The sequence below is a fragment of the Hyla sarda genome, chromosome 1 (genome assembly GCF_029499605.1).
Source record: "Hyla sarda isolate aHylSar1 chromosome 1, aHylSar1.hap1, whole genome shotgun sequence".
NCBI classification, from domain to species: domain Eukaryota; kingdom Metazoa; phylum Chordata; class Amphibia; order Anura; family Hylidae; genus Hyla; species Hyla sarda.
Genome location: NC_079189.1, coordinates 238,162,606 through 238,182,252, shown reverse-complemented (window position 1 = coordinate 238,182,252; position 19,647 = coordinate 238,162,606). Strand labels below are relative to the sequence as shown.

Below are 19,647 nucleotides of genomic sequence, written 5' to 3'. Positions count from 1 at the left end.
ATTTCCAAAGGTGCTATTGACATGAAATGTTACCAAATGTTGAAAACAACCAAGTAATATATACATACAAAGAAACCAAAACAAATAAGCTTGGAAATTAAGTTATGTGCAATAATGTGAAATGACACAGGGAAAAAGTACTGAACACATTTACTGATATTTAATACTTTGTACAAAAGCCTTTGTTAATATTGAATCAAGATGCCTCCTGTATGGAGAAACTAATCACATGCATTGCTCTGGTGCGATTTTGGCCCATTTTTCTACACAATTATAAAATCTTGAAGGTTTTTTCGGTCTCTTTTATGAATTATATATTTCGGCTGTTTCCATAGATTTTCAATGGGATTTCATGTGATTGGCTGGGCCATTGTAGCAGCTTTATTTTTTCTTTCTTTGACCATTTGAGAATTTCCTTAGCTGTGTCTGGGATCATTGTCTTGCTGAAATGTCCACCCTTGTTTCATCATCCTGATAGATTGCAGCACATTTTTGTCAAAAATGTCTTGGTAAGTTTGCCCATTCTTTCTCCCTTCTATTATGTAAGTTTGCCAATATCATATGCTGAAAAAGCCGCCCCACACCATAATGTTCCCACCTTCAAACTTCACTGTTAGTATGGTGTTTTTAGGGTCATAGCCAGTGTTATTTCTCCTACAAACATGGTGTGTATTATGGCATCCAACCAGTTTCTTTTTGCTCTCATCTGTGCACAAATATTCTTCCAGTATTTCACTGGCTCTTTCAAATGTTGTGCAGTAAACTTTACACATATTTCAACATGTTTTTTTCAGCAATGGAGTGTTGTGTGGTGAGCGTGTATACAAGACATAACCAAAAAATTCCCAGAGGATTCCAGGGCAAAAATCTCCAAACAACAACCTTTAGGGGTCACCACCCCAAGGGGTATGCCCTAAACTAGAACCCCCCCCCCCTAAAATAGATACTTTATTGAATTCATAAATAAAAATTCTGTGGATATCTTATTAAACGCGGTGATTTTAAAATTTCAGACTGCGTTATATATCACACATCCTTAGGTTACACTGATTTGTGTTAACCAGTAAGTTCAGTTTAGAAACATAGAAACATAGATTGTGTCGGCAGAGAAGAACCATTTGGCCCATCTAGTCTGCCCAATAATCTGAATACTATGAATAGTCCCTGGCCCTATCTTATATGAAGGATAGCCTTATGCTTATCCCATGCATGTTTAAACTCCTTCACTGTATTTGCAGCGACCACTTCTGCAGGAAGGCTATTCCATGCATCCACTACTCTCTCAGTAAAGTAATACTTACTGATATTACTTTTAAACCTTTGCCCCTCTAGTTTCTCTGGATGTGTTCAGTACTGGTGTTATAAGGACATGGATCTGATGTTAAAATAAGTCTCAGCTACCCCCCCCCCCCCCCCACGACATTTCATCAGCTGTGCTGAATTTCTCAAGGGAATGAGGCTAATGGCTATTGAAACCAGACCGTCAGACATATATGTGTTCTGTTTGTGACGTTTCCCTTCACAGCATCATTGTGCGCATCAGGGCTAGCCAATGACAGCCAAGTACGTCACAACTCCACTCCTTCTATCCAATGCGCTGAGGTCCTGCGTGTCATAGATGTATTTATGTTTAGCCTATCTGAGTTTGGTCATGTAATGTGCACGTCATCGTACACATTGCGTAAATTCAAAGCGCCGTGCCTTTCAGTGGATATCCCCTATATCCCCTGTTTACATCATCGTCTGCGGCTGCACCTACTCCGGAATGGCAGTTAGTGTGTTGTTCCTCCCTCTTCCGGGTTAGCTTTGCACATGACATGGCACTAAGATTTTATTGTGTATCTTACTGCGTCTGCATCGGAATCCCCATGGCAATGCGCATGTCTGTGGATTTTTGGATTTTCTATGTATTCAAATTGTCAGACTGAGCTGATGAGAGATGAAAGAACCCATATCTGTTGCTACATTTAGTTGAATGTCTCTGTCAGTATGTATGCTGGATATAGAAAATATACCTGATGTCACCAAAAAATTTAAATAAATTCCATTTCTCTTGTGGTGTCCATCATTTGTAATTATATCACTGACACCAATGTGATTGTTATGGATGTTGTCACGATCCCGGCTGGTAGGAGGTGGATCCTCTGTGCCAGAGAGGGATTGGCGAGACCGTGCTAGTGGACCGGTTCTAAGTCACTACTGGTTTTCACCAGAGCCCGCCGCAAAGCGGGATGGTCTTGCTGCGGCGGTAGTGACCAGGTCGTATCCACTAGCAACGGCTCAACCTCTCTGACTGCTGAAGATAGGCGCGGTACAAGGGAGTAGGCAGAAGCAAGGTCGGACGTAGCAGAAGGTCGGGGCAGGCAGCAAGGATCGTAGTCAGGGGCAACGGCAGGAGGTCAGGAACACGGGCTAGGAACAAACAAGGGAACGCTTTCACTAGGCACAAGGGCATCAAGATCCGGCAAGGGAGTGCAGGGGAAGTGAGGTGATATAGGGAAGTGCACAGGTGGAAACTAATTAAGCTAATTGGAAGATTGGGCCAGGCACCATCATAGGTGCACTGGCCCTTTAAATCGCAGAGACCCGGCGCGCGCGCGCCCTACGGAGCGGGGCCGCGCACGCCGGGACCTGACCGACGGAGAGCGAGTCAGGTACGGGGACCGGGGTGCGTATCGCGAGCGGGCGCCACCCGCATCGCGAATCGCATCCCGGCTGGAGGCGGGACCGCAGCGCACCCGGTCAGTGGATCTGACCGGGGCGCTGCAGCAACGAGGATGAGGCGAGCGCTCCGGGGAGGAACGGGGACCCGGAGCGCTCGGCGTAACAGTACCCCCCCCCCTTGGGTCTCCCCCTCTTCTTGGGGCCAAAGAACCTGAGGAAAAAAAAGTCAATTTTTCCGTGATGAGGTCCGATGCACATTAGGAGGGGTTCTGTGCGGAAACGCATGAGACAGTCCAATCTTTTATTGTTAATACAATAGATGTAGAGGGGTCTGGCGAGACTGGTCACAGGGACGTAGAACCTGTTGATAAGAGAGGCCAAAAATTTTTTTCCTGCAGATCCGGAATCCAAGAAGACCATAGTAGAGAAGGAGAAGGTAGAGGCAGATATCCGCACAGGCACAGTAAGGCGTGGAGAAGCAGAGTTGACATCAAGAACTGTGTCACCTTTGTGCGGAGTCAGCGTACGTCTTTCCAGGCGGGGAGGACGGATAGGACAATCCTTCAAGAAGTGTTCGGTACCGGCATAGTACAGGCAAAGATTCTCCATGCGGCGTCGTGTCCTCTCTTGAGGTGTCAAGCGAGACCGGTCAACTTGCATAGCCTCCGCGGCGAGAAGCACAGGAACGGATTGCAGAGGACCAGAGGAGAGAGGAGCCGGGGAGAAAAAACGCCTCGTGCGAACAAAGTCCATATCCAGGCGGAGCTCCAGACGCCATCCGGAAGAACGCATGTCAATGCGAGTGGCAAGATGAATGAGTTCATGCAGGTTAGCAGGAGTTTCTCGTGCGGCCAGAACATCTTTAATGTTGCTGGATAGGCCTTTTTTAAAGGTCGCGCAGAGAATCTCACTATTGCAGGACAACTCGGAAGCAAGAGCACGGAACTGAATGGCGTACTCGCCAACGGAAGAAACACCCTGGACCAGGTTCAGCAGGGCAGTCTTGGCAGAAGAGGCTCGGGCAGGCTCCTCGAAGACACCACGGACCTCAGCGAAGTAGGACTGGACTGTGGCTGTGGCAGGATCATTGCGGTCCCAGAGTGGTGTGGCCCCAGACAAGGCCTTTCCAGAAAGGAGACCACGGCAGAGTCCAGAGTCCTCATCAAATTTGTCCGGCAGGGACAAGCAGGGGTTAGGAGCGGCCGGTTGCTGCGGAGGAGTTGCAGGAGCCGGCGGAGGAGATGGTTGTTGTAGCTGCTGTGTCTGTGGCAGCAGCTGCTGTATCTGTGACTGAAGTTGCAGTGTCACGGTGGTCAAGTATGCCAGCTGGTGATTTCGCTGGGCAATCCGTTGGGCTTGCTGGGCAATCTGTTGGGCTTGCTGGGCAATCACCGTGGTGAGGTCGGCGACAACTGGCAGAGGAACTTCAGCGGGATCCATGGCCGGATCTACTGTCACGATCCCGGCTGGTAGGAGGTGGATCCTCTGTGCCAGAGAGGGATTGGCGAGACCGTGCTAGTGGACCGGTTCTAAGTCACTACTGGTTTTCACCAGAGCCCGCCGCAAAGCGGGATGGTCTTGCTGCGGCGGTAGTGACCAGGTCGTATCCACTAGCAACGGCTCAACCTCTCTGACTGCTGAAGATAGGCGCGGTACAAGGGAGTAGGCAGAAGCAAGGTCGGACGTAGCAGAAGGTCGGGGCAGGCAGCAAGGATCGTAGTCAGGGGCAACGGCAGGAGGTCAGGAACACGGGCTAGGAACAAACAAGGGAACGCTTTCACTAGGCACAAGGGCATCAAGATCCGGCAAGGGAGTGCAGGGGAAGTGAGGTGATATAGGGAAGTGCACAGGTGGAAACTAATTAAGCTAATTGGAAGATTGGGCCAGGCACCATCATAGGTGCACTGGCCCTTTAAATCGCAGAGACCCGGCGCGCGCGCGCCCTAGGGAGCGGGGCCGCGCGCGCCGGGACAGGACCGACGGAGAGCGAGTCAGGTACGGGGACCGGGGTGCGTATCGCGAGCGGGCGCCACCCGCATCGCGAATCGCATCCCGGCTGGAGGCGGGACCGCAGCGCACCCGGTCAGTGGATCTGACCGGGGCGCTGCAGCAACGAGGATGAGGCGAGCGCTCCGGGGAGGAACGGGGACCCGGAGCGCTCGGCGTAACAGATGTCCTCAATGTGGTAAATTAAATCCGTTATTGTGTCAATTTGCTTACAAGATGATGCGTAATATACAGTTCAATACGAATATATGAATATGAATTTCACTGGAATGAATCAGGGAAACTGACATCAGTTATCTTATGTCAACTTAAATTCAAAGCTTAATAATACGTTATTAATTTTTTATTATTTATTATTATATTATATATGAATTACTAATTTATTATTCAAATTCTACTTTTATATTATAGGGCATGACTCAATTATCCCCAATGGGAGCTTAACCCCCACTCCAGGGAGAAAAAGATGCCGCGGTAAGTATAAGTTTATTGACTGTGTGAATGAATATTATATACCATATACCTTATCATCCCATAAATGTTATAACTAGTTGGTCTAATAAATGGGTATCTCGCTTATACAGATCTGGGATCCTACCTTCCTTCCTTTTCATTCAATCTATCATGAATCTAATATGCATTATATAATATTTAATGGCCCTGGTGGATCACAACACATTTTCTGTGTATTCTTGATGCTAAACTCTTCTTCAGTTAGTAGTCTGAAATAATGGTCCTTATAAAACATGTTTAACAGGAAATTATTTGAATAATATTTAAGAATTATATGTCGCTCCAGAAAAGCCATGAATGAGAAGCCTTCATTGAGTCCCATTGGACTCCTACTCTGTAATCTATAAATCCATTTTGCCTCTTCTCTCAAAAGGACTCTATCTGCATCTCCCTTTCTTTCCCCATCTGGATCAAGCCAGATCTGGCTTAATCTGGCTATCATTGGCTAGCCCTGATGCGCACAATGATACTGTGCAGGGAAACGTCACAAACGGAACACATATAAGTCTGACGGTCTGGTCTCAATAGCCATTAGCCTCATTCCCTTGAGAAAGTCAGCACAGCTGATGAAACGTCGGGGGGCTAACTGAGACTTGTTTTAACATCAGACCCATGTCCTTATAACACCAGTGCTAAACACATCCAGAGAAACTGAACCTACTGGTTAACACAAATCAGTGTAACCTAAGGATGTGTGATATACAGTATAACAAGGAACACAGTCTGAAATTTTTAAATCACAACGTTTAATAAGATATCCACAGGATTTTAATTTATGAATTCAATAAAGTATCTATTTTAGGGGGGGGATTTCTAACTTAGGGCTTAACCCTTGGGGGGTGACCCCTAAAGGTTGTTATACAAGAAATGGCGGAGAAGTGTATTACTTACTGCTAATGCCATAAAAAAAAGAACTAAATAAAACAAAACAATAGAAAAAATGTGGTACTGCCAAGTGCGACAATGTTAAAAAAAAAAAAAAAACACCAAATGTAATGTCCATTTTTATGTTTTTATGTCTTGGGGTCTGTTCAGACAATGGTATTCTTGTCTGATGCAGTTTCTGTTCTAATTCTTCCTATGCTTGGAAGAGTTAATGCTCTGAGCCAATTGCAACTTGGGTGAGGCTATTTAAACCCTAGCTTTGCTGCACTCTGGTTGCTGGTGATTGAACTTCTATGTCTGTTTTATCATGCTCCTTGTATTTATTTTGTGATATTATCTGAGTTTTAGCCATGGTTAATAGTCCTGTTTCCTATTGATTTTAGTCTGTGGTATATCTGTCGGTTTTAGGATTGTATGTCCGTTCTGCATGTACCTTGTTTCTTAGTCTCTGTTCACACTGTAAGAATCCTGACCTGTGTCGCTTCACTTTGTGAAGTTTGTTTTTTAGTACATGCACAGATCATAGAGTTCATGATCACTGATCTAGGGTTTCCATTGGTCTATAGTGTCCTCTGTGCTTACTCACTGATCTGTGTCCTCGGAACTTAACCCCTTAAGCGCCCGGGTTTTTCCGTTTTTGCATTTTCTTTTTTTCCTCCTTACCTTTAAAAAATCCTAACTCTTTAAATTGTGCACCAAAAAATCCATATGATGGCTTATTTTTTGTGCCACCAATTCTACTTTGTAATAATGTCAGTCATTTTACCCAAAAATCTACGGCAAAATGGAAAAAAAAAATAACTGTGAGACAAAATTGAACAAAAAAGACGCCATTGTGTAACTTTTGGGGGCTTCCATTTCTACACAGTACATTTTTTGGTAAAAATGACACCTTCTCTTTATTCTGTAGGTCCGTCCATACAATTAAAATGATACCCTATTTATGTAGGTTTGATTTTGTCGTTCTTCAAGAAAAAATCATAACTACATGCAGGAAAATTTATACATATAAAATTGTCATCTTCTGACCCCTATAACTATTTTAATTTAATTTTATTTATTTATATAGCGCCTACAGATTCCGCAGTGCTTACAATTATGAGATACAAACAAAGACAAGTATCAGACATAATATTACACAATAACTATTCAAACAAGAGGTGTGGGGATATTTTGAGGATATGTTGAGGCCAATTAGAGAATGTTATAGGCCTGTCTGAAGAGATGTGTTTTTAGGCCACGTTTGAAACTATGGACGTTGTTGTCTTGGAGACGGGAGTGAGAAGTTCGGATTATAGAAGATGTTAGTGTGAGATTATATGCAGATCATAGAGAATGTGTAGGATGGTAGACAGAGATGAGAGAAGAGATGTAGGGAGGTGCAGCAATGTGGAGAGCTTTGTGTGTGAGACTGAGTATTATGTACTGTATTCTGGACTGAATTGGTAACCAGTGTAGTGACTGGCACCGGGAGGAGGCGTCGGTGTAGCGGCTGGAGAGGAAGATGAGTCTGGCTGCGGCATTAATGATGGACTGGAGAGGAGAGAGTTTGGAGAAAGGAAGGCCTATTAGTAAAGAGTTACAGTAGTCGAGGCGGGAGTGAATCAAAGCAATAATAAGAGTTTTAGCAGTTTCAGTAGTGAGAAACGGGCGGATTCTGGAAATGTTTTTGAGATGCAGGTGACAAGGACGTGAAAGAGATTGAATATGGCGAGTGAAAGACAGATCAGAGTCAAGTATAACTCCAAGACAGCGAGCCTGCTGCCCAGGAGTTATGGTGGTACCACATACCAAGATGGAAATGTCAGGGTTAGGTACAGTATCAGTTGATGGAGAAAAAACAAGAAGTTCTGTTTTAGAAAGATTTAGTTTCAGATATAAAGAGGACATGATGTCTGAGATGGCAGAGAGACAGTCACTGGTATTCTGTAGGAGTGCAGGGGTGATGTTGGAGGAAGAGGTATAGGGTTGGGTGTCATCAGCATAGAGGTGGTACTGGAAACCAAATCTACTGATTGTTTTTCCAATGGGGGATGTGTAGAGTGAAAAGAGTAGAGGACCCAGGACCGATCCCTGGGGAACCCTGACAGCAAGGGGAAGAGGAGAAAAGTAGAGCCAGAAAACGAGACGCTAAAGGAGCGGCCAGAGAGATAGGAGGAAAACCAGGCGAGAGAAGTCATTGAGACCGATGGAGCGGAGACTACTGAGGAGAAGTTGGTGATCCACAGTGTCAAAAGCCGCAGACAGGTCCAAGAGAATCAGTAAATAAAAATTGCCATTTGATTTGGCCGTCAGAAAATCGTTAGTGACTTTGGTTAGGGGCGTTTCTGTGGAGTGAAGGGAGTGGAAACCAGACTGTAAGGGGTCAAAAAGAGATTTCTCGGAGAGATAGCGGATAAGGCGGGAGTAGACCAAGCGTTCCAGGAGTTTGGAGATAAAGGGGAGATTTGAGGCGGGTCGATACTTGGCTGCACAGGATGGGTCCAGAGATGTTTTTTTCAATAGTGGGGTTATGATAGAGTGTTTGAAGGAGGAAAGAAAGACACCAGAAGAGAGGGAGAGGTTAAAGATTTTAGTTAGGTGACAGCTGATAGCAGGAGAGAGAGATTGGATGAGGTGTGAAGGCATGGGGTCACTAGAGCAGGTAGTGGGGCGGGCAGAGGAGAGGAGCCTGGAAACCTCATCCTCCGTTACAGGCCTAAAAAACTGAGAGTGATGAAGAGGAGACGTGGCTGGGAATTGGATCAGAACTTTTCGGCGACTGGGAGAGGATATTTCCGTGTATGGGGCAATATGAGGGCAAATTTTTTTGCGCTGTGATCTGAATTTTTTAGTGGTACAGTTTTTGCATTGATAGGACTTATTGATCTTTTTATTCATTTTTTCATGATATAAATAATGACCAAAAATACACTATTTTAGACTTTGGATATTTTTTGCGTGCACGCCATTAACCGTGCGGTTTAATTAACGATATATTTTTATAATTCGGACATTTACGCACATGGCGATACCACATATGTTTATTTTTATTCACACAGTTTTTTTTTTTAAATGGGAAAAGAGGGTGATTCAAACTTTTATTAGGGAAGGGGTTAAATGATCTTTATTCACTTTTTTTAACTTTTTTTTTTTGCAATGTTATAGCTCCCATAGGGGGCTATAACACTGCACACACTGATCTTTTACATTGATCAATGGTTTCTCATAGGAAATCATTGATCAGTGATTCTACCGCTTGACTGCTCATGCCTGGATCTCAGGCACTGAGCAGTCATTCGGCGATCAGACACCAGGATGCAAGGGACCTTTCTGCTGTGTCACAGCTGTTTGGGATGCCGCGATTTCGCCGCGGACATCCTGATCAGCCCCCTGAGCTAACCCGCAATGATTTACTTTCACTTTAGATGCGGCATTCAACTTTAAACGCCGCGTCCAAAGGGTTAATAGTGTGCGGCAGTGCCGCGCGCTATTAGCCACGGGTCCCGACCAGGCCCCGCTATGACGCAGTGATTTTCTGTCTAAGTGCTCTCTGGTGACACCTGTCTCGGGAACTGTCCAGAGTAGAAGCAAATCCCCATAGCAAACCTCTTCTACTCTGTGCAGTTCCCGAGACAAGCAGAGATGTCAGCAGAGAGCACTGTTGCCAGACAGAAAAGAAAAACTCAAATTCAGCAGCTGATAATTATTGGAAGGATTAAGATTTTTTAATAAAAATAATTTACAAACCTGTTTAACTTTCAGGAGTGTTACGCCGAGCGCTCCGGGTCCCTGCTCCTCCCCGGAGCGCTCGCGGCGTTCTCCCTTCTGCAGCGCCCCGGTCAGACCCGCTGACCGGGAGCGCTGCACTGACATTCGCGATGGGGATGCGATTCGTATAGCGGGACGCGCCCGCTCGCGAATCGCATCCCAAGCAACTTACCCGTCCCGGTCCCCTGCAGTCATGTTCTGGCGCACGCGGCTCCGCTCTCTAGGGCGCGCGCGCGCCAACGCTCTAAGATTTAAAGGGCCAGTGCACCAGTGGTTGGTGCCTGGCCCAATCAGTCTAATTAGCTTCCACCTGCTCCCTGTGTATATTACCTCACTTCCCCTGCACTTCCTTGCCGGATCTTGTTGCCTTGTGCCAGAGAAAGCGTTTAGTGTTGTCCAAAGCATGTGTTCCAGATCTCCTGCTATCCTCATTGACTACGAACCTTGCCGCCTGCCCCGACCTTCTGCTACGTCTGACCTTGCCTCTGCCTAGTCCTTCTGTCCCACGCCTTCTCAGCAGTCAGCGAGGTTGAGCCGTTGCCGGTGGATACGACCTGGTTGCTACCGCCGCAGCAAGACCATCCCGCTTTGCGGCGGGCTCTGGTGAAAACCAGTAGCAACCCTAGAACCGGTCCACCGACACGGTCCACGCCAATCCCTCGCTGACACAGAGGATCCACATCCAGCTAGCCGAATCGTAACAGTAGATCCGGCCATGGATCCCACTGAGGTGCCGCTGCCAAGTCTCGCTGACCTATCCACGGTGGTCGCCCAGTAATCGCAGCAAATTGCCCAACAAGGAGAGCAGCTGTCGCAGTTGAACTCCACGTTACAGCAACTTCTGCCACTGCTACAGCAGCAACCATCTCCTCCGCCAGCTCCTGCACCTCCTCCGCAGCGAGTGGCCGCTCCTAGCCTCCGCTTGTCCCTGCCGGACAAATTTGATGGGGACTCTAGACTCTGCCGTGGCTTCTTGTCTCAATGTTCCCTACACATGGAGATGTTGTCGGACCAATTTCCTACAGAACGGTCTAAGGTGGCGTTCGTAGTGAGTCTTCTGTCTGGAAAGGCCTTGTCTTGGGCCACACCGCTCTGGGACCGCAATGATCCTGCCACAGCCACAGTCCAGTCCTTCTTCGCTGAAGTCCGTAGTATCTTCGAGGAACCAGCCCGAGCTTCTTCTGCCGAGACTGCCCTGCTGAACCTGATCCAGGGTAATTCTTCAGTAGGCGAGTACGCCATCCAATTTCGTACTCTCGCCTCCGAATTATCTTGGAATAACGAGGCTCTCTGCGCGATCTTTAAAAAAGGCCTATCCAGTAACATCAAGGATGTGCTGGCCGCACGAGAGATTCCTGCCAACCTGCAAGAACTTATCCATTTGGCCACCCGCATTGACATGCGTTTTACTGAAAGACACCAGGAAAAAGACCTTGATCTCTGGGCACCTCTCTCACAGTATCATTTGCAATCTACCCCTGTGCCTCCCGACGAGGAGGCTATGCAAGTGGATCGGTCTCGCCTGACCCATGAAGAGAGGACTCGCCGTAGGGATAAAAATTTATGTCTGTACTGCGCCAGTACCGAACATTTCTTGGTGGATTGCCCTATTTGTCCTCCACGTCTGGGAAACGCACGCACCCAGCTCACGTGGGTGTGGCGTCTCTTGGTACAAAGTCTGCTGCTCCACGTCTCACTGTGCCCGTGCGGATTTCTCCTTCTGCCAACTCCTCCTTCTCAGCCGTGGCCTGCTTGGACTCTGGTGCTTCTGGAAATTTTATTCTGGAAATTTTATTCTGGATTCTGCATCCCGGTGACCCGTCTCGTCAAGCCGCTCTACATTTCTTCAGTCAACGGAGTGAAGTTGGACTGCACTGTGCGTTACCGCACAGAGCCCTTGCTTATGAGCATTGGACTGCATCACGAGAAAATTGAATTTTTCGTCCTTCCCAACTGCACCTCTGAAGTCCTCCTCGGTCTGCCATGGCTCCAGCATCATTTTCCCACCCTTGACTGGACCACCGGGGAGATAAAGAATTGGGGCCCTGCTTGCCGCAAGAAATATTCACGTCTGCTCCCAGTCCTGTCTGTCGGGCCTCAGCGTCTCCTCCTGTGCCTGGTCTCCCCAAGGCCTATTAGGACTGTGCAGTGCCTCCTCATAGCCCCCGTCCTGGTGACACTCTGCCCCGTGACAAGCTTTACCCTCTGCCCCCCCTCCCCATTCCCACTTCTTCCGGATTACCGGCCGCTGATGTAGCTACCCAGGACTGTTTTTTGTTCCGGAAGGAAACTCAAGAGACGCCCCCTATGTTCTCTTCTCAGTTAAAGGGACAAGGAGACAAAGAGAGGGGGAGACCTAAGGGGGGGGGGGGTACTGTTACGCCAAGCACTCCAGGTCCCTGCTCCTCCCCGGAGCGCTCGCGGCGTTCTCCCTTCTGCAGCGCCCCGGTCAGACCCGCTGAACGGGAGCGCTGCACTGACATTCGCGATGGGGATGCGATTCGCATAGCGGGACGCGCCCGCTCGCGAATCGCATCCCAAGCAACTTACCCGTCCCGGTCCCCGGCTGTCATGTTCTGGCGCGCGCGGCTGCGCTCTCTAGGGCGCGTGCGCGCCAGCGCTCTTAGATTTAAAGGGCCAGTGCACCAGTGATTGGTGCCTGGCCCAATCAGTCTAATTAGCTTCCACCTGCTCCCACCTGCTGCGAATCGTAACAAGGAGCCAGTTGATATAAAAAAAACAAATTTCTGGGAATACCCCTTTAATCTGTTTATGTTAGTGTTCCGTGTATTATATGTCTGTGTCCTTCTAGGCCAGTATCCGGTTCACATGGTAGAGTGTGCCCACTGGCTAGAAGTCTATCTGGAGTTATTATTGCTGTCTACTCCTTTTGTGGAGTGGGGTGTCCAGTGTGTTTCTGTTCTGTGTCTCAGTATGAACCGTGTTCTATGTTCCTAATAAGTTTAGTGTTTAACATTCAGTTTGTAAGGAACGGAAGGGAAAACTTGCACTGAGAACTTTTTGGTCTTGTTGCTTTGGTTACTCCTGTCTGCTGAGACTGGGCAGCTGACATTGATTGAACACCTGGTCTGGATCTATTTAAGCTGGCAGTCTACTCCCAGTCTTTGCCTTCTAACGAGCTCAGTTTTTGTACTCCTTGCATGCTTTCTATTGTATCTGTTATACCTGGCATGTTGACCCTTTGGCTCCACTCTCTGACTCGTCTCTCTGGTATTAGCGATTTTTGTATTTTGACAAACTCCTGGCTTTTGACGTGCATAGTGGACTTGGACTTATTGTGTGAGTGTGTTAGTTTTGCTTTGTTAGTCTGTCTGTTCTCTACTGTTCCTTGACCTGAGTCTGTATTATTGTATTTTATTATTTTGACAATTATGTCCCTCACTTGTCTAGGGAGGGACTGTCACTGTGGTTACGGACCTGTCACCTAGGGCAGGCATGTAAGTAGGCAGGAATAGGGGAGTGGGTGAGAATAGTGTGCACTCCTTCCCTACTCATATGTGACACAGTTCTTCTGTTCATCCCCTGCACATTCTGGTTTCTGATGTATACTTGTTCCATGCCTAGACTTGTTCATTTATTCATAACTGTCGTTTATCTGGATTCTGGTTTCTGAACTGTTTGTTAGTACACTATTTTCTGCCCTGTTTGTTGTGTAGATATTCTTTCATGCATATCTGCTTGTTTGGTTATGTTATTGTCGGTTATTGCTGTTATGTTTCTGGCCTGCAAGCGACTATGTATATTATTTGTTTTTACACCAACTGCACTTTAGCTCAGGAAGGGACCCCCACCGTGGTTGTCAATCCACCATTTAGGGCAGATGGGCAAGTAGGCAGGGAGAGTTAAATGTAGAAAAATACAAAAGGAATTTACTCGAGTAATTCCTCTTGAATTCTCCACTCCAAATGAATGCACATCTCCTCTGCCTATTGACTTTAATGCTTTTTCTGCTGTCCTGTTCACATTGCGGAAATTCCACTAGCAGAATTCCGACGCTGAATTCCTTTCCGCTTGAAGAAAGAACATGTTCATTCTTCAAGCAGAATCCACGAGCAGAATCCAATAGTCAATGGTAAAAAAAATTCTGCCCAACATCATTTTCAAGCGGAATTCAAGAAGAATTTGAGCGTAATTCAAGCGGAATTTGAGCGGAATTCTAGCGGAATTCAGAAAAGTAGATTAAATAGCTCCTCATTCATGCCTCTTCATTTCTGCAGAGAAATTCCGGTTGAATTCTGCTTGATGGATAAAATAACAGAAGGCAACAATTTTCTGACCAAAATTATTCCTCGTGAATTCCTCTTGAATTCCTCAGTGTGAACGGACTCTTAAGTGCACTGCGTAAAAAAAAAAATTCCCCAAAATTAGAAAAAAAAATTTTTCTTTCAATAAGAGGGAGAAACTACATTTCCCAAAAGACTCTGTCAGAAAGCAACTGGCCCAAAAAGAAGTGGGCAATCACAAAAGAAAAGAGAGATAGCCAGCACCACCAAAAAAATGTAACTACTGTTCTGGTGTGTATGGATGGCAATAACAGGTGAATTCAAATTAACCAGGTAAGCGCTGCATGCTGAAAGGTTAGGCAATCACATATACAACTCCAATGAGAAGAGAAAAAGAAAGCGGAACACTCACCATTCTGTAATCGGCAGGTCACTCAGGTGCGGTGATCCTCAGACTGGGCATCGGTCCTGCAGGGAGGCGGCTGATGGTAACCGGGGGGAGCTCAGACATCGGGCCACGGACCGTTACACGCCACCAAACACTTCGTCAGGCCGCTGAGAGATGTCATCACGTATGCTCCACGTTTTATACTTTTCCCAGGATTCATCTTGCCAGTGCGTGAAAAAACCAAACAGGTGAGTGTTAATTAATTTAACTCTTAGTGATAGAAAAAAGTAAAAACAAGTATAGTGAATATCCGGTTCTAACTCATAAAACAAGGATGTTGCTATGGGTTACAGCAAAGCACCAAATTCTTTTTTTTCTCATTCAGACCCAGCGGTCCGGTTGCATTCAACGTTAGGATCCATCTGGATTCCTTCTGAAACAAAATCTGGTGTCTGTTCTTATTTCTATTAGGGAATTCTACTCTCTCAATGGCTCCAAATTTTAAACCTTCTGAACTACTATTATGATATGTAGTCATATGTTGGATAAATCGATGTGAACCTTTTCCAGTTTTTATGGACCAAATGTGTTCCCTAATTCTATGAAAAAGAGGGCGTATTGTTTTTCCAATGTAGTATAAACCGCACGGGAAAACAATGCAGTAAACCACATAGGAAGATCTACATGTTATAGATTGTTTGACATAAATAGTATACCCTCCTATTGTAATTGTTTTACCTTTGATATTCATTCCACAAAAGGAGCAAGAGCCGCACGAGAAATTACCTTTAGCTCGCGTGTCAGTTAACCAATTAGATTTTCTTTTTTCTATTTTCTGTTTAGATTTTATATAATCTCTGATGGTTTTGTTCCGTCTGTTTGTAATAATCGGCTTCTGATGTGTTACCTCGGATAAGTCTGCATCTCTTTCCAACATAAACCAGTTGGCAAAAATCGTGTTTTTTATCTTGTCATTTAAGGGAGTGTTTTTAAAAGAAAACACTGCTCTGGGTGACTTGGTAGCATCCTCTTCAGTTTTTTTTTTACTATTAGTAAGTAACAAGTCCTCCCTAGGGATAGCATTGATCTTACTACGGGCTTGGGTGATGACTTTTTTGGGGTAACCCCTATGTAGCAGTCGGTCAGATAATTCATCTATTTGATGGTTTAATATCTCATCACTATTATTGATGCGCTTCAAACGCATAATTTGACTAGTAGGGAATTGCATTTTTTGTCTGCACCGTATGGGAGGAATTGTAATGCAAGTATGCGTTTCTTGCAGTTTCTTTCCTGAAACCTGCAGTTAGGATTTTATTATCACGTATCGTGATCATCACTTCCAAAAATTCCAAAGAAGCCCTCCAAAAACAGATGTGAACAACATGTTCACATCGTTTATATCATTGAGGTATGTGACGAACTCGTGGAACTGGTCTTGGGACCCTGACCAGACCAACAGAATGTCGTCCACATACCTCAAGATTAACTTGATGTAATGTAGAAAGGGGTTCAAAGACGTGAAGATATAGCTCTGTTTGAAAATGCTTAAAAAAATATTTGCATAAACAAAACATACTGGGGACCCCATCGCGGTCCCCAGTAATTGTTTGTACCAGTCTCCTGCACATTGGAAACAATTGTTGGTAAGGACCAATGTTGTGGCTTCTGTAACAAACTGTACAAACTCGGCCGACCTGTTCGACAAAAATGTTTCAAGAGCCTGCACACCCGAATCGTGTGGGATTCGGGTGTACAGGCTCTCCACGTCAATGAAGGCTAAACTGTATCCCTCCTTCCATTGAAAATCATGGAGCGCACCAATTAAATCCCCTGTGTCTCGTAAGAAGGTGGGTATACTTTGTAATAGGGGAGACAGGAGCCAGTCCAGGTAAGTGGACAAGAACTGTGTTGGTGATCCAATTGCTGCGATAATGGGGCGCCCCGGAGGGGGATTATTCTTTTTATGGATTTTGGGGAGGATATACATATAAGGTTTACTGGGATTGGTTGGAATTTATTTTTCAGCAGTTCTTTCTGTAAGCACTCCCTTTTGTACATTCTTCTTTAGCAGGCTGCGGACTTTATCAACAATTTTTTCCGTGGGGTGTGACTTGAGTTTTTCATAGACCCGCTTATCACTAAGCTGCCTATTTATCTCATTATTATAATCCTTCGTCCACCAAAGCACTGTGGCTCCCCCTTTATCAGCTTTTGAAATTGTGATATCTTCGCTGTTCGCTAACCATTCCAAGGCTCTCTGTTCTCGAGTAGATATATTGTTATGTACTTTCGGTTAACAAAGGGCTTTAACTTCTTTGCAAACTGTAGTGTAAAATAAATCTAAAGGCCTCCCTGGGGTTAGTGGTGGGTTGAACGTGGACAGATTTCCACCTCTAAAACCTTTTGGTGAACCCTCCTGTTCCACCCCAAAATTCTGTACACTATCCTCTTCCTCCATCAGTTCTACTAACTCCCTGGTGATCCCATAGTCCTGTGGTTCCAATCCTTTGATTGGGCAAAAGCCAAGCGAACTGATAGATAATTGTACTTCACCTTCAAATTTTAGTGCAGATTCTGGATTTTTATTTTCATTTTTCATATGATTCTGTGCAAAAAAATTTTTTACATTTAATTTCCTAACACCCTTGAATAAATCCTCCTCAAACATCACAAGATCAAAAGCTTCCTTGAACCCAAAATTCAAGCCTTTTTCTAGGACCGATACACATTCTGACGATAATTGTATAGTGGTGAGGTTGACTACCAAACTTTGGGGTTGATTTATCGCCATGAGACTGTCTTCCGTTTGTATACCCTTTTCCGGGCTGACCTTTTTCGTCTACCACCTCTCCTGATTCAGCCCCTGTTGGGGGTTGGGTCCGGTCCCCCGACTCTGTGGCGTTCTTATTCACCTCACTGTCATCTGGGCTTGAATCCGATTCGGTGGTGAAGTAGTCTGAGGCTTTTCCTACTCTTCCCCGATTTTTTGGTTTTTTAAATCTCCTGTTGGTTTTTCCTCCCGTACTTGGTTAATGCTGGACTTATTCCACGTAAAGACCTGCTTGTTTTCAAAGTCCCTTTTATCCCTTAACAGTTTATCACGTTTTGTCTCTTTAATGGTAATTTGCAGCGTGGTGAATTTTTTCTCTAGATTTGTCATATATGTCGAGAACTGAGCATCTGACAGTCTTATTTTCAATTCCTGCCGTGCTCTGCCGTTGTAGCTTAAGTGAGTGTTGCAGGTGCAGTTCATCCCATTTTGTCACAAACTCAGGGTTATTGGTGAACTGGGAGGGTGGTTTGTAGACTCTTAAGCCTCTTGGGGTGCTTTGATCATTATACGCTTGTAGGGAATTAACTGTCCAAAATAACTTGGTTTCACGTTTTGCCAGTGAGAGCACCTTAGATTCCAATGTCTTAGTGCTAAGCATTTGTATCTCATCCTTGAGTTCACAAGAAGAAAAGAACTCCCCCACACCTGCTCTCCCTGCATTAAAAGTTCTGCCGTAATTTCCACCTGATGTATCCATTTTCACTGATTTAGTGTGACACATTGTGACACAATCTTAACCAGTATGTAAAATGGCGTGCTAATGGCTGTAAAGTGTCAATACATGCAATCACAAAAGAAAGGAGAGATAGCCAGCACCACCGAAAAAATGTAACTACTGTTCTGGTGTGTATGGATGGCAATAACAGGTGAATTCAAATTAACCAGCTAAGCTCTGCACGCTGAAAGGTTAGGCAATTACTTATACAACTCCAATGAGAAGAGAAAAAGAAAGCGGAGCGCTCACCGTTCTGTAATCGGCAGGTCACTCAGGTGCGGTGATCCTCAGACCGGGCATCGGTCCTGCAGGGAGGCGGCTGATGGTAACTGGGGAGAGCTCAGACGTCGGGCCACGGACCGTTACACGCCACCAGGTGCTTCGTCAGGCCACTGAGAGACGTCATCACGTATGCTCTACGTTTTATACTTTTCCCAGGATTCATCTTGCCAGTGCGTGAAAAAACCAAACAGGTGAGTGTTAATTAATTTAATTCTTAGTGATAGAAAAAAGTAAAAACAAGCATAGTTAATATCCAGTTCTAACTCATGAAACAAGGATGTTGCTATGGATTACAGCAAAGCACCAAATTTATTTTTTTTCTCATTCAGACCCAGCGGTCCGGTTGCATTCAACCTTAGGATCCATCTGGATTCCTTCTGCAACAAAATCTGGTGTCTGTTCTTATTTCTATTAGGGAATTCTCAATGGCTACTCTCTCAATGGCTCCAAATTTTAAACCTTCTGATATGTAGTCATATGTTGGATAAATCATTGTGAACCTTTTCCAGTTTTTATGGACCTAATGTGTTCCCTAATTCTATGAAAAAGAGGGCGTATTGTTTTTCCAATGTAGTATAAACCGCACGGGAAAACAATGCAGTAAACCACATAGGAAGATCTACATGTTATAGATTGTTTGACATAAATAGTATACCCTCCTATTGTAATTGTTTTACCTTTGATATTCATTCCACAAAAGGAGCAAGAACCGCAAGAGAAATTAACTTTAGCTCGGATGTCAGTTAACCAATTAGATTTTCTTTTTTCTATTTTCTGTTTAGATTTTATATAATCCCTGATGATTTTGTTCCGTCTGTATGTAATAATCGGCTTCTGATGTGTTCCCTCGGATAAGTCTGCATTTCTTTCCAACATAAACCAGTTGGCAAAAATTGTGCTTTTTATTTTGTCATTTATGGGAGTGTTTTTAAAAGAAAACACTGCTCTGGGTGACTTGGTAGCATCCTCTTCAGTTTTTTTTAAATTATTATTAAGTAACAAGTCTGTACCCATAGCAACATCCTTGTTTCAAGAGATAGAACTGGATATTCACTATGCTTGTTTTTACTTTTTTCTATCACTAAGATGAATCCTGGGAAAAGTATAAAACTTGGAGCATACGTGATGACGTCTCTCAGCGGCCTGACGAAGCGCCTGGTGGCGTGTAACGGTCCGTAGCCCGACGCCTGATCTCCCCCCCGGTTACCATCAGCCGCCTCCCTGCAGGACCGATGCCCGGTCTGAGGATCACCGCACCTGAGTGACCTGCCGATTACAGAACGGTGAGCGCTCCGCTTTCTTTTTCTCTTCTCATTGGAGTTGTATATGTGACCCAAAAAGAAACTCTTGTAGATGTAACCAG

The 19,647-nt window shown here is 45.2% G+C and overlaps 1 long non-coding RNA gene across 1 annotated transcript in view; it reads left to right on the top strand.

Moving 5' to 3' along the window:
* The window catches only part of LOC130366934 (uncharacterized), a 35,481-nt gene extending 20,879 nt beyond the window's left edge, over positions 1-14,602 (top strand). The window contains exons 2-3 of the long non-coding RNA XR_008892006.1: positions 5,083-5,145; positions 14,493-14,602. This is a non-coding gene — a long non-coding RNA (uncharacterized LOC130366934). The remainder of the gene's footprint in view (positions 1-5,082; positions 5,146-14,492) is intronic.
* The last annotated feature ends 5,045 nt before the right edge of the window (positions 14,603-19,647 follow it).